The 14,896-nt window shown below is 45.0% G+C and overlaps 1 protein-coding gene across 1 annotated transcript in view; it reads left to right on the plus strand.

Annotated features, from left to right (window-relative positions):
- The first annotated feature begins 623 nt into the window (after positions 1-623).
- Positions 624-14,896, plus strand: part of ZMYM5 (zinc finger MYM-type containing 5) — a 57,034-nt gene continuing 42,761 nt past the window's right edge. The window contains exon 1 of the mRNA XM_037527375.2: positions 624-639. The gene's annotated coding sequence lies outside the window, so the exon portion shown is untranslated. The remainder of the gene's footprint in view (positions 640-14,896) is intronic.

The following is a 14,896-nucleotide window of genomic DNA, read 5'->3' on the forward strand; positions in this document are numbered from 1 at the left end:
AACCATTTACCCTACAGGCAGTCATTCTTGTATCAAGTAAAACAGACTTCAAACTAACAAATGTGACAAGAGACATGGATGGAAACTATATAATGATCAATACAATATATACTCAACAAAAGAGGCAGCACCAAGATTCGTTGACTCATCTCTGAAAACAGACATAGAGAAAATACATATATGATACTGTTATTGGAACCCAGCCACCTCGGTGGCAGGAGCCGACAACAGCTATAGTGTTCTCTCACCCTGCTGCTACACCACAAGTCAGTGGCGGCACTTGCTCCTCAGAGCCCAGCAACCACCCTTTTGTCTGTTGTGGCCGTTGACTCCCAGAGCCCTTTTATGCAACTGTGTACTTCCTGGATCTTGGGATGAACAAATCAGGTGTGAGCTATGAGCTGACAGATGACAAATGGTCCAATCAGCCACAGGATTGAAAAATGGTCCAATTAGACTTGTGGGTGGGGCACACTGAAGAGGACATAAGCCAGGGTCAGAGGGAGCTGAGAGAGAGAGACTGTTCCATCCTCCAAAGAAAGAAGGGGAAGACACCATTCCTGGCCTCCAAAGAAAGAAGGACAAGCAGCTGAAAGAAGAATGAAGAAAAGAAGCATCCATCAACCAATCTTCAAGGAGGTAAGAGAAGCCGAAGATCTCTGTCAGAGACTGGGCCGCTTGTCCTGTCTCTGAAGTTGCCTGAAAGGAGCACCAAAGGCCCCAGGCCTGGTGTCTCAAAGAGCTTTGTTGTTAGAATAACCCAACAACCCACAAAGAGCTGTTAACACTGGGTGTCTCTGCCACAGACTCTGGGGGACCAGTAGTGACAATCATTACCAGCCAGTGCTGTCCAGCGCTCCTGGTGACTGATGGCAACCATCACTGGCACTGTCTGGGTGAGGTAGTCAGCCACATGTGGCTACAATAAGCTCTTTGTTTACCTTTGTAAATTAAACTCCATCATTGTTGTTCCCAGAGCCTGAGGTCTCTTGCAGTTGTGTGTGTAGGTGAGAACCCACAGACAATGACCTGTTCTCTTATTGGGTACTATCTTTTGTTTGGCTAGTTCCCATAGTCTCCTATTGGGTGGGTATTGTACTGCTATAGCCCTTGGTTTTGGTTTTTGACCTTTTAGCCTTTTTGGATATTTTGGCAGTTCTCTTGTCTTAGAGCCCAGGCAGGTTGACAGGCCATTGCAACCTATCCTGGTATCCTCATTCTTCTCCTGCCTTGTCTATCCCTGTTTCAATTGGAGAATTCAACACACTACTTTCCAATGAACAGATCAATGAGATAGAAAATAAACAAGGACACAATAGCCCTAAACAAAGATCTAGACAACATGGGCCTAACAGATATCTGTAGGACACTGCATCTCCTACAAACCAAATACATATTTTTCTCAAGTGCACATGGATCATTCTCCAGGATCTGCACATACTGGGTCACATGACAAACAACTGCATGAAGACTGAAATCATACCAAGTATCTTCTCTGACCAAAATTATCAAATTAGAAATCAACTATGAAAAGAAAGCAAGAACTCCGATTACATGGACACTGAACAATATGCTACTGAACGACCCCAGGGTTAATGAGGAAATCAAAGAAGAAATTTTAAAAAATTGAGACAAATGATAATTAGAATACAATCTTCCAGAAAGAATGTGATACAGCAAAAACAGTACCAAGAGGAAAGTATATAGCAATATGGGCCCACATCAAGAAATAAGAAGAACCCAAAGCAACAAACAAATCTCCCATCTCAAGGCACCAGAAAAATAAGAGCCCCCCCAAAAAACCCAAAAGTCAATAGAAGGAAATAATAAAAATTAAAGCAGAAAAAAATGAACTAGAAATAATAAGTAGCCCTAAAGACTAATGATACCAAAGGCTGGTTCTTTGAAAAAATAAACAAAATACAAACCTCTGGCTAGGCTCACTAAGAAGAAAAGGGAGAAAACTGAAATAAAGGGGATCATAAATCAAAGAGAAGAAATTACAACACACACAGCAGAAACTCAGAAGATAGAGGTCCTATGAACATTTTTACATGTAAACAAGTTCAACAATAGACAAGATAGACAGAGTCTTAAAATAATACAATCATCCAACACTGAATAGGGAAGAAATAGAAAACCTGAAAAAAAATTACAAGCAAGAAAATTGAAACAGTAATCACAATTATTCTCAAAAAAAAAAAAAAAAGCAGCACCAGACCAAATGATTACACAAACAAGTTCTACCAAATGTTCAAGGATATACTGATACCTATTCTGCTAAAACTCTTTAAAAATTGAGAAAGACGCAAGCTACCAAATACATTTTATGAGGCCAAACTCACACTAACACCAAAACCAAACTAGACAACACACACACAAAACTAGAGGCCAATTTCCCACATGAACACAGATGCTAAAATCCTCAATAATATCATAGCAAACCAGACATCCCTGGTGGTCTAGAGGTTAAGTCTCAGTGCTATTACTGTGATGACCTGAGTTCAATCCCTGGCCAGGGAAGTAACCCACATGTGGTGCAGCAGACCTCTCCTGTCCAGCCTGCTTAGCAGTGTATTTCAGTAAATCTGCCTGTTCTGTTCCCCACTCTGTCTCTGGTGAATCCTCTCAACCCCCTAAACCTCTGGCCTACACCCCAGTTCTCTGCAAAAATATATTTTAAAACAATTATGAAAAAGAAAACCCAGGGTCTCACTGCTGGCGCAGCGGTTGAGCGCTGGGTTGCGAAGCTGCCCTCAGCCTCTGCAGCACCGGTTCGATCCCTGGCCACCGGTCGAGGGTCCCACATGGCACGCAGACCTCTCCTGCCACCCGCTGCTCCCTCAGCAGTGTACTTCGTCAGTCTGCCTGTTCTGCTCTCCGCTCTGGCTCTGGTGAATTCTCTCACCCTCCCGCGCTTCTGACTTTACCCAGTGCTTGTATAAATAAATAAATAAATCTTAAAAAAAAAAGAAAAAGAAAACCCCAAAATAAAACCATACATATATAGTTAACTAATCTGTGACAAAGGAACAAAGAATATGTACTGGAAGAAGGAAAGTCTCCTGAATAAATGGTACTGGGAACACTGGACTGCCACATGCAAAACAATGAAACTAGATTACTATCACAGACCATACACAAAATTCAACTCAAAATGGATAAAAGACTTGGATGTAAGACCTGAAAATATAAATATATAGAAGAAAACATAGCAAAACACTCAATAACATAAACATCAGAGAACTCTTTGAGGACATCACCAAAAGCAAGGAAAACAAAAGAGAAGATAAACAGCTGTGAATGCATCAAACTAAAAAGCTTCTCTATAGCAAAAGAAACAGCAACCAGGACCAAGAGATGCAATCATACAATTGGTACAATTGTGAATATGATGGAAGACAATATTTGTACACCATACATCTGAAAAGGCACTGAAATTGAAGATCTACAAAGAGCTTATACAACTCAACAAAAATAAAGCAAATAACCAATTAAAAAGGGCAGAAGAGGGCCTCTCTGGTGGCACAAGCAGTTGAGCACCGCACGATGAGCTGTCTGCAGACTCTGCAGCACAGGTTCGATGCCAGCCGGCCAGTGAGAATCCCACATGGCGAAGCAGACCTCTCCTGTCTTGCCCGCAGCTCCTCTCAGCAGTGTATTTCGTCAGTCTGCCTGTTCTGTTCCCCGCTCTGTCTCTGGTGAATCCTCTCACCTTCCTGTGCATCTGGCCTGTACCGCAGTTCTTGTATAAATAAATAAATCTTAAAAAAAAAAAAGGGCAGAAGAGCTAAAAAGACACTTCTCCAAAGAAGTAAGGCAAATAGGCAACAGACATGTAAAAACGTTCATCATCACATATTATCAGGGAAATGCCAATCAAAATCACAATTAGATACCACCTCATATCTGTGAGAATTGCCCATATTAAAAATACCAAAAACTACAAATGCTGGTGAGGATGTGGTGTAAAAGGAATCCTCATACACTGTTGGAGAAAATGTAAACCAGTCCAGCCACTATGGAACGACTCAAAATATTAAAAATGGATCTAGGGGCCTCCCTGGTGGCACAAGGGGTTAAGTCGCAGCACTATGAAGCTATGCACAGCCACTGCAGCACAAGTTCGATCCCTGGCCAGGGAGGTGACCCACATGGCTCAGCAGACTTCTCCTGACTCACCCGCTGCTCCCCTCAGCAGTGTAATTCAATAGAGCTGCCTGTTCTGTTCACTACCTGTCTCTAGTGAATCCTCTCACCCCCCACACATCTGGCCTGAACTCCAGTTCTTGTATGAATAAATAAATAAATCTTAAAAAAAAAAAAAAAAAAGGATCTACTATAGGATTCAGTGATTTTGTAACCGGTGCCTAAAGCCAAAGACCCTTAAAGGTGGTGCCCCCTGGAGGAGGTTGCTAGTGAGGATAGATAGCCCAAGGGTAAATGCTAGAAAGTATCACATTTTGGGGTGGCATTGTTGTAGAGCAACCCCGATACAAAACGGGGTGCCTGACTGTGGGTCCTCACCCGCGCGCTTAAAAGAACTAGTGCGCTTATGGTGACCAACGCAAGGAATGTTACTTTGGGCTGGTCAACCGCGGGTGTAACTTGGAAACCACGTTGGGCGCCAAACTGTTGTAGAGCAACCCCGATACAAAACGGGGTGCCTAACTGTGGGTCCTCACCCGCGCGCTCAAAAGGACTTATCAATGCTCTACTACAGGCACATGTAAAAGGTTAATAAAAGGTTTATTTACAAAAGAAAGGGGAAATGAGGAAATGTACAGCTCTGGAAAAAAAGTGGGAGACAAAGTTTTAAATAAGTCCTACCCAATCCGCCAATTAAAAATCCCAAAATGGCGCTCTGAGAGCTGGCCACCAGCCAGGAGCGGTGAAGCCAGAAGACGAGCAATCGCGAGCCAGAGAGCGCAAGGCCCACGTGTTTGGTTTTTTTATATCCAACCTGGCTGCCCAACTCCACCCTCAGGTCCCAGCCACCCTCCCTTGGTGGTGATGGGATTTGTCTTTCCCAAAGTCTTAATGGCTTTAGTCTGGAGTGGGGGTGGAGTCCACAAAGCCTGTATGGAATTAACTCAGGACATCACTTCCCCCTAACAGCATGACTGATAAGAAATATAAGGGACTGCAAAATGGGGCGTGGATTCATTCATTCTTTGGGATTAAGCATTTTCAGAGCTTCAGGATTTGGAGTCAATGGATTTCGGCCCCCACTGTGCTGATCTTCCAGAAGGATGTTGTGGGCCTCTGAAGGTGGAGACCGCCAGCAGCTACCCTAAGAGAGCAAAAATTTGGAGCCTTTGCAATTAGCTGAGTGACTGAAGCTGTTTCCGGTTTTGCTGCTGTTACAGCCTGGCAGAGAAGGTTGGGATCTGGACCCGGGAACCTAAGTGAGCTGTGTGAATGTGGCCATTTGTCTGGTCGTTCAGCTGCTATAGCTGCTGTTTTGAGTGTCACTTGTCTGGTGCTGTGCTGAGGCAAACTGGCCACTCCGGGAGCGTCTCCTGTTGCATCTTCTGTTGTCTTTGTGAGTTAGAATCTGACTTAGGGTCTGGCTGCCGTGTGCTCCAGGTTGGCAGAGGCAGGAAGACGCCATTTTGGATACGTGGCCTATTGTTTGGGAGAGGAGCTCTGTATCCTTAATGGTGGGAATATGCCATCTTAGTTGCTTTTGTTTAGGACTGAAAAACACTGAACACTGCTTCGAGTGAGGTAAAGGCCATTTTTGGCCTTTACCTTGGTTTTTTTGTTTTTTTACTCTTTGTTTTTCCCTGGCTTGCAAAATAAATCCCATGGTTTCTGTCCCCTGAGCCTGAGTAATTTTGCAAAGAACTCCAACAGTGATTGATAAACTATTTGGGCAGTGTCCTTGACCAGTTTTAGTGCCCCTTGGCTGCCCTGTATCAATTTCACTCCTAAGAATCACAATGGATAGAAAAACGCAATTCAAAAAGAAAAATCTGCAGCCCTATGTTTATTGCAGCACTATTTACAATAACCAAGATATGTAAACAATCTAAATAACCCTAAATGGATGGATAGATCAAGATGTAATATATATAAACAATGCAGTACTAATGATCAAAAAGGTATCATGTCAAGAAGATGTGGTATATATACACAATGAAATATTATTCAGCAATCAAAAAAGATAAACTCATGCCATATGCAGCAATGTGGATGGAGCTAGAAGGAATTATGCTCAGTAAAATAAGCCAGAAGGAAAAAGAAAAATATCAGATGGTTTCAATTATAGCAGGAATATAGGGGAGCCAAATAATAAGACATCAGTATAAAAAAATAATAACAATACAAAACACAACAAAGCAAAAACAGACAATTATAAATCAGAGACATACAGCAGGGGAAGAGGAGAGAGAGAGATCAGAGGGATGTGGTAGGGAGGAGCACGGGACTGAGGTGATGGTGCACAGGTACACTGGTGAAGAAAATTCCATGGGGACCACATCTGAGGGGGTGGGGGAAGCAAATATTGTTTAAAAATGAACAATGATATAAAAAATAAAAAATTAATAAAAAAATAAATTTAAAAAAATGTATGACTTCTGTGGCCTCATGGATGAGCTGAAGGGATCAGGCTAGTGAATAAATAACAAGGAAAAAATATATTGGATGGTTTTATACACATGCGTTATATAGAGAAACCAAAAAAAAGATTAGGAAAAAAACCAAAACTTGCAAGCTGACAATAGATCTAAGGCATCCAGAGCTAAGGGAAGGGAGAGGGCACAAAACAGGGGAGTGAGGAGCACAAGAGACTGTGGAGATGGATCTCAGGTGCTATGGTGGGGGGAAAACTACGGGAAACACAACTGAAGGAGAAATCAGATATAGTGTACAAAAAAGAAAAACGATGTGAGAAAATAAAATAGAACTCCCAGCCATGTGGCATATCTGTTGTTAAAGTCAGAACACTATTTCATGGCAAAAACCAACACTGAGCCAGATTTTCTAAGGTAACTGAGGATCCTTATAGGTTTAGTGAAGAAATTAACATAGAAATTAACATATTCAAGAGTATGGACCTGGCTTTCCAGCCCTAAATCAGTTAATTCCATCGCTTGTTGTTAAGATCAAACCAAACTTTATTTTATTTTACTTTATTTTTTTAGACAGCTGTCCTCCATTTCTTTTCTTTTTTTTTAAAGATTTATTTATTTAGTTATTTATACAAGCACTGGGTACAGGTCAGTGGCGCCGGAGGGTGAGAGGATTCACCAGAGACAGAGCTGGGGGCAGAACAGGCAGAAGGACTGAAGACACTGCTGAGGGGAGCAGCGGGGGAGGCAGGAGAGGTCTGCCGCACCATGCGGGTTTCCCCCTGGCTGGCCGGGAATCGAACCGGCGCTGCAGAGGCTGCGGACAGCTTCACAGCGTGGCACTCAACCCGCTGGGCCACCGGGAAGGCCCCAAACCAAACTTTAGAGGAAAGTTTCCAGACGGGAAAATGCTGAAAAGAATTTAGATGAACAAGCTCCTAACTTGAGGCAAAGAACTAGGAAACTTGCTTTCCTACTTGTACTGATTGGAACGAAACTCAGACTGGTACATCGGTACCTGAGGAAACTTGTTTGTGATTAATACAATTGACTTCGAGTTGCTTTCAAAGAAAATGCAGGACTCCCTTTTGATGCTAGATCCAGTCGGATCCCGTAACACACACGGATTCAACTCCATGTGTGTTAAGGGACTGAACCAAGACCTTTATTCATCAAACAAAGCAAAACAAAACAAAAAGGCAAAAGCATGAAACAGAGAGGAGTGGGAAACGATGTCGCTCCAGCTAATTAATTTGGCAAATCAGCTTGCTCATAGCTTAGACGGGCCACCTCAAAAAAAGATTGCTAACATCCTTAATCTTCAGCGCTGCCAAATGAAGATCTCTACAGGAAACCAAAACCCTCCTATTCTCTACTGTTCTTGCAAAGAGTCAGGCCATCAGAAAAGAGACGATCACAAACAAGCGTTGATGGTGCTTTCGAACCAGCCTTTCCAATGTCCTCCGACTTCCCAATGACTGTACTCTGAGGAACCGCAGGGGCTTCTCTCCAGCTGTCCTCTTAGTCAGCTCGTTGGGAAAGAATCTCTGGAGACACACTCCCGGCGTTCATGCCCAGCTACCCAGCAGCCCCTCCGCTGGAGCACCAGACGCATTCAAAGAGTGAGGATTTCTAGTAAACCCCAAAGGTTCCCATTTCTGAACTTAGGCCCTTTTATTTAGGCCCTTTGAGAGACAACGCGTGCTTTCTCCTCTGCTTCTATTCGTTTATTAGCTCGAGAGTTCTTGGAAAAGTGTGCTGGGATCTCTCTCTCCCCGACGGGAACCAAGACTAGACGCTAACAGTAGCAATAGAAATAGTCCACCGAGGGACTATAATGAAACTTTACTGTCGTTTACTTGCCCTGGCTCTGACGGTGCTAGAGCTGACTCTGGGGACACAGATCTTGGTCCCCATTGAATCAGCTTCTACTCTCCTTACGTGCAAATTCTCCTGTGGAGTTGGCAAAACCCATAGTGCACCTCCCATCAAGAATCAAGTAGATCCCTCTACATGTGTCCCAGAATCGATATCCTGTAAGGAAAGAAGAACTTCAAGGTGTAGAACCCATGGAGAAGAAGGGAAGACTCAGAGCCTTGGTATATCTTGCACTAGTTCCTGTGGCACTCTTCTTAATTAAATGCATATTCTTACATTGTTGTTCATTTTGGGACAGTACCTGATTTCTCCCCTCAGGTGTAGTCACCGTGGTTCTCCCACCACGACCGCACCCGTGATCTGTCACCAGCGTCCCTTGTGCTCTTCCCTGCCCTGCATGACACCTCTCCCTCCCCACCCCTGCTGGATGCCTCAGGTCTGTGCAACTTTGGTCTTTTCCCTGACCCTTTGTCCGGCTGCAACACTTTTTTTTTACCTGCGAGGAAACCCAATGGCTGAGAGTAGAGGTTGTTCAGGACCTCCGAGCAACAAACAACATTGTCGTTTCTTGGCATCCGGTTGTCCCTAACACTCATCACTACTAACACCCATCCCACCTGAAAGCAAGTTCTTCCATGATGCAGCGCATGGCTTAGCATTCCACTGGAAGGGGCTAGTCAATATCTATTTGCCTTCACCTGGGAAGAAAAACAGATCACCTGGGTAGTCGTGCCTCAGGGTTTTACTGAGATCCCTTCTGTCGCACAAATCCCGAAGGCTGATCAGAACAACAGACGGTTCCCCAGGGGCTCTCCCTTGCTGCAATATGTGGATGGTTGCTTCTTCCCTCTCCTTTCGAAGCCTCCTAGTAGGAAAGCCATATCCACTTGCTAAAGTTTTCAGCCTTAAGGGGACATCAGGTGGCCCGAGAATTTGCAGTTTGCGCAAGCCCAGGTTGGATACTTAGGGCATCCAATTTCAGAAAAAGGGCTACACCTAGATCCACGTAGGCTTCATGGTGCCCGAACTTTCCCCAGACCCAAACCTAAAGCTAACTGTGAGGTCTTGTTTTCAGACTAGCCGCTTATTGCTGAAACTGGGTTCGAATTTTCTCTCTTGTGATAAAACCTCTGTATGCTCTATTTAAAAACAACAGCAGCCCTGACTCAAAGCTAGGGGAAGAACAGGATGACGTGGTCTATAAGGCGTTGAAGGAAAGTTTGATAAACCCACGTGCCCTTGGGTTTATCGGCCAATGATCAGATTCCTTCTTCCTTTTGTTAGAGGGCAGCCCCGCTCTTAAACGGGTTGCCTGACTGTGGGTCCTCACCCGCGCACTTAAAAGGGACTTACACTGCAGGCACATACAAAAGCTTAACACAAGGTTTATTCACAAGGGAAGGGGAATGAGGAAATGCACAACCCAGGGAGAAAAGAGGGAGATAAATTCTTAAGTGTGTCCTCCCCGTTCCGCTCACCTGGAATCCCAAATGACCCACCGAGACCAAACCTGCCTGGCCAAGAGCACGGACGGAGCCAAGTGCCCCAGACCCCGGTAACATGGCTGGTTTTTATTTACAAACAGAGAAAATGGCTACTTAACTCCGCCCTTAGGTCCTCGCAACTGCCCTTTGGGCATCATGGGATTTGTAGTTCCCAGTGTCTTGATGGAGGGGGGGTGGCATCCACAAAGCCTGTATGGAGTTCGCTCAGGAAATCCTTTTCCCCTGCCACTTTGTGTGTATAAAAAGAAGGGGAAAAGAAAGAAGAAGAAGGGCCTCCCTGGTGGTGCAAGGGGTTAAGCACAGCACTGTGAAGCTATCCACAGCCTCTGCAGCACGAGTTCGATAGCCCGGGTCAGCCAGGGAGCTACCCACATGGCGCAGCAGACCTCTCCTGTCTCGCCTGCTGCTACGCTCTGCAGTGTATTTCAGTCAATCTGCCTGTTCTGCTCCCCACTCTGTCTCTGGTGAATCTTCTCACGCTCCACACCTCTGGCCTGTACCCCAGTTCTTGTATGCATAGGTAAATAAATAAATAAATCTTTGGGGGGAAAAAAAAGAAAGAAGAAGAAGGTTATATGCCCTTCAGCTACTCACCCACAAACACGGAGGCCACTACTGAAACACAGGGCTGTATAGCTGGCAACTGGACCTATGAGCCTCGCTGTCTTTGCCCTTTTAGGTAAGGCAACTGAGGAAATTGTTATGGCTCCTCTTTAACCGTGTTACATTTCATGCTAAGGTCTCATCACATTCAGCCTATTTTTTTTTTTTTTTTTTTGGTTAGCCACCTCACCTCCTGTGAAATCCTTTTATTAACTGCTCCCCATATAAAACCCTTTCACACTGTAATAGCCTTAACCTTGTCATCCTTCTCCCCACTATTACCACCCAAGTCCCTCACGACTGCTTGACACTGGCAGATCACCTCCTGACCACTGGTGAGTGCGCCTGTAAGAAACGCCTTTGGGTGGTGCTGACTTCTCATGGTTCACTCTTGGTTTGTGAACCACCATAGTGAAAAAATGGCAAATATTGCAGTGGATATGCCGTGTCACCACCATCCTTTGCTCTAACTGAAGCGGCACCTTTGCCTTTAGTACAGCCAATTAGCACATGCTCCTGCGGCCCTGCACCCAAAGCCAAGGACAAACTGCCAAAAATGTGTAGTGATCATAGATATTCTTTTGGACTAGAGCACGATTTTGGAATGCTGTAGGAACAACATTGCTTACTTCCAGTGGAGACAAAATTTAAAACAGTCCTTATGTTCTTAGCTATTACTGAGATTCCAGGGCACTTTGTGGATGCCACCCCCACTTGACTCTCTGGAAGTTAACTGGAAGGAAATCACCTTGCTGACATTTTCCACAAGGAGTGTTGCTCTTAAAGGAGCCAATAGCAGCTAAATCCCTACCATGGTTCAAAGGGCATTCCCCAGGGATGATACCGTAGAAAAACTGGCTAGAGAAGTCTTATAATTGGCCTCAGAAAAAGTTCTGGTTTGGGCCCAATCACAACCCAGTTCTGCTGGAAGCTTTAAAATCTTCTCTCCCGGGCCTCCCTGGTGGCGCAAGGGGTTAAGACGCAGCCTACGAAGCTATCCGCAACCACTGAAGCATGAGTTTGGTCCCCGGCCAGGGAGGAGACCCACATGGCGCAGCAGACCTCTCCTGACTCGCCCGCTGCTCCCCTCGGCAGTGTATTTCAGTCAATCTGCCTGTTCTGTTCCCCACTCTGTCTCTGGTGATCCTCTCACCCCAACACCTCTGGCCTGTACCCCAGTTCTTGTATGCATAAATAAATAAATCTTTAAAACAAAAAATCTTCACTCCCAACCACTGCACTTGCAGCAAACCGTTTGTTCATTCCACCAATAAAGTGAGAGCATTCATGGACCAGCATTGGTGGGAGATATTAAGAAGGCTGAAAACATACATCCTACCTGTCCAAAATACAATCCAGAGAGGCCTGTTTGCACTGTCCCTGGACATTGCAATTGCCTAATGGGTCAGTCAAGTCTTGGCAAATGGATTTCATACAGTTGCTCCTGTCTCATGGGCGTTTAAGGATGTTTTAGTCATGGTCTGTGAGTTTTCTCACTGGACTGAAGCCTTCCCTTTGAAGCCAGCAAGTGCTTTTGGAAACATTTATTCCTGTCTGGGATGAATTTCGCAGTGACCAAGGAACCCATTTTGCTGATTAAATGTTTCAACAAGTTTGGGCCATGTGGCTGGTTTTGCAACATTTTCACTTGCCTACAACCCTTGATCCTGTGATTTAGTTGAATGCACCAATGGTACTATTAACACTCAAATGGCCAAATTTTTAGACAGCTTCCAAACAACTTGGCCAAAGGTGTTGCCGTTGGTCCTTCTAAATCTCAGATCCACGGCTTTTGGAACTCAGAAACTCTCAACCATCAAGATAATCACGGGATGCCCAATGCAGCTCGTCCCTGCCTCTTTGAGCTAAGTTAACTGAGGGAGATTTACCTCGGTGTTGGAAAGGCCTAATTACTTCTATCCAAAATAACCATGTTCCGTTGGAGCAATTTTTTCACAGAGCACTCCAGGGAGACAGAGACCTTAAGCGACACAATGGTGATTGTGTCTCTTGGAAAAGACGCCTCCAGGATATGTCTCTTCAACCTCACTGGAAAGGCCCCTGATGATGACGTTCTGCTGACGGACCTTGTGCGACCAAACTTGAAGGCACAGACTCTTGCATTCACAGGACAACATCTGAAGAAAACACTAAATCCTGACTGGACCGAGTGACCTGGAAGGAAGATGTTCCAGGAATTTGAAGCAGGCCACCCCCGAGGAGATGACCTCCCTACAAACCAGGCCGGTGTGCCTTTCTTTGTTGCTTCTTGCCTCATTTGCTCACTCTCTTCCATGGAAGAGGTCTTGTATGCATCTCCCCGTCAGCTCCAAAACGGGGGAACATTTCTGGCAGTGGAATTCAGCATTAAAAAAAAAAAAAAAAAAAAAAAAGGAGAGAAACCTCTCTCAACTTCAGAAGAGCTGGCCAATTCCATAGTCAAACTGTTTCAGATCAGCAGTAGTCACTTGACTCATAGGCTGAAGTAGTCTTCAAAAATCATAGAGCCCTTGAGCCCCTACTTGCTGAACAAGGAGATATCTGTGTGAAAGCAAACACCACCTGTTACACATAGATAAAAGCCTCTGGAAATGTAGAAATCAAATTACATAAAATTAAGGAACAAGTATGTTCATTACAGCAAGTTGCAACAAACGTCCCTTGATCTTTTGATCTGCTTGGCCAGCTGCCTTTGGCTTTGGCTTCTGGTTTAGCACCATCTTACAAACGGGGCTAGTAATAGTATGTTAATTCTGCTTTGTGTCTTTATTGTTAAACTCTGTAGTCGTTGTCTACCAAACGTTGGTAAAAATGACATGCCTGATGAGATAAAGCTGAATCAGCACTTCGACAATATCCAGAGCTTTCCATTTCAAGAAGACAAAATTGCCTGTAGTTGAGAAATGTCTGTGGCAGAGGGAGGGAGGGAAGGGGGGGGGAGAAGGGGGGGAGGAGAGAGAGAGAGAGAGAGAGAGAGAGAGAGAGAGAGAGAGAGAGGGCTTCTCTCTCTTCTGCCCTCTTTGTTACTCTAATGTGACCTGAATGGGTTTCCCATCTAAGCTCTTTCTTCCCTCCAAGATGGGACATGACACCCAGACAAGGTCCTTCTTGGCAGTAAAAGACAAGAGGGCATTAAATCTGGGACTCCCCATCAGTGATGCTTTCAGAGAAAGATCTTGATCAAAAGGGGAAATGTGAGGGCCTCCCCGGTGGCGCAGCGGTTGAGTGCTGGATTGCGAAGCAGCCCGCAGCCTCTGCTGCGCCAGTTCGATCCCCAGCTGCTCCCCGGCCACTGGAGGAGGGTCCCACATGGCACGCAGACCTCTCCTGCCTCCCGCTGCTCCCCTCAGCAGTGTACTTATGCCCTTCTGCCTGCTCTGCTCCCTGCTATGGCTCTGGTGAATTCTCTCACCCTCCCGTGCTTCTGACTGTACCCAGTGCATGTACAAACAAACAAACAAACAAACAAATAAATAAATAAAAATACATGCCTCTTAAAAAAAAAAAAAAAAAAAAAGGGGAAATGTGAAAATTAATATACAGGGGCCTCCTTGGTGGTGTAGGCTTTAAAGTCTCAGTGCCTTTCAGCTATCACCAGCCAGTGGGGCATGAATTCGATCCCCGGGCAAGGAGCTAACCCACATGTCTCACCTGCTGCTCCACTCAGCAGGGTATTTCAGTTGATCCGCCTGTTCTGCTCCCCACTCTGTCTCTGGTGAATCCACTCACCCACCCCCTGCACCTCTGGCCTACACCCCAGTTCTTGTAAGCATAAATAAATTAAAATAAATCTTTAACAAAAGAAAATTAATATGCGATCATGCATTGCTTGATGATGGGAATACTCTCTGAGAAATGTGTGGCTCTCTAGATGTGGCAATTTTGTCATTGTTTGAATGCCACAGGGTGTCATTTCACAAACCGGTAGGTGGTAGAGCCTATTGGGACCTCCGTTGTATATGTCGCTCATTGTTGGCCCAAATGACGTCAAGCCACGCATGAATGTACAGACACTTTATTTAAGCGAGGTTAGGAGTCTCAAAGAGAGTACCCAAACACACACAATCAGCAAACCACAGGACCCAGCAGGCCTTGCATCTCTGGTGAGAAGTGATAGCCACAGCAGTGAAAGTAAGGGGCATCTCCACCACGCAGCCCTCCAAAAGCTATAGAAGGGGCTGCTGGCCCTGGATTAAGGAGAAGCATGTGTGCATCTTGGCACAAGACTGCACTTACCACACTGCCATTTGTTTGTTTGTTTTTTTTAATGAACTCAGATTTGGGGCCTCCCTGGTGGCGCAAGGGGTTAAGATGCAACCTATGAAGCTCTCC

The sequence above is a fragment of the Talpa occidentalis genome, unplaced genomic scaffold (genome assembly GCF_014898055.3).
Source record: "Talpa occidentalis isolate TD23 unplaced genomic scaffold, MPIMG_talOcc4v2.1 talOcc4.5, whole genome shotgun sequence".
Taxonomy (NCBI): domain Eukaryota; kingdom Metazoa; phylum Chordata; class Mammalia; order Eulipotyphla; family Talpidae; genus Talpa; species Talpa occidentalis.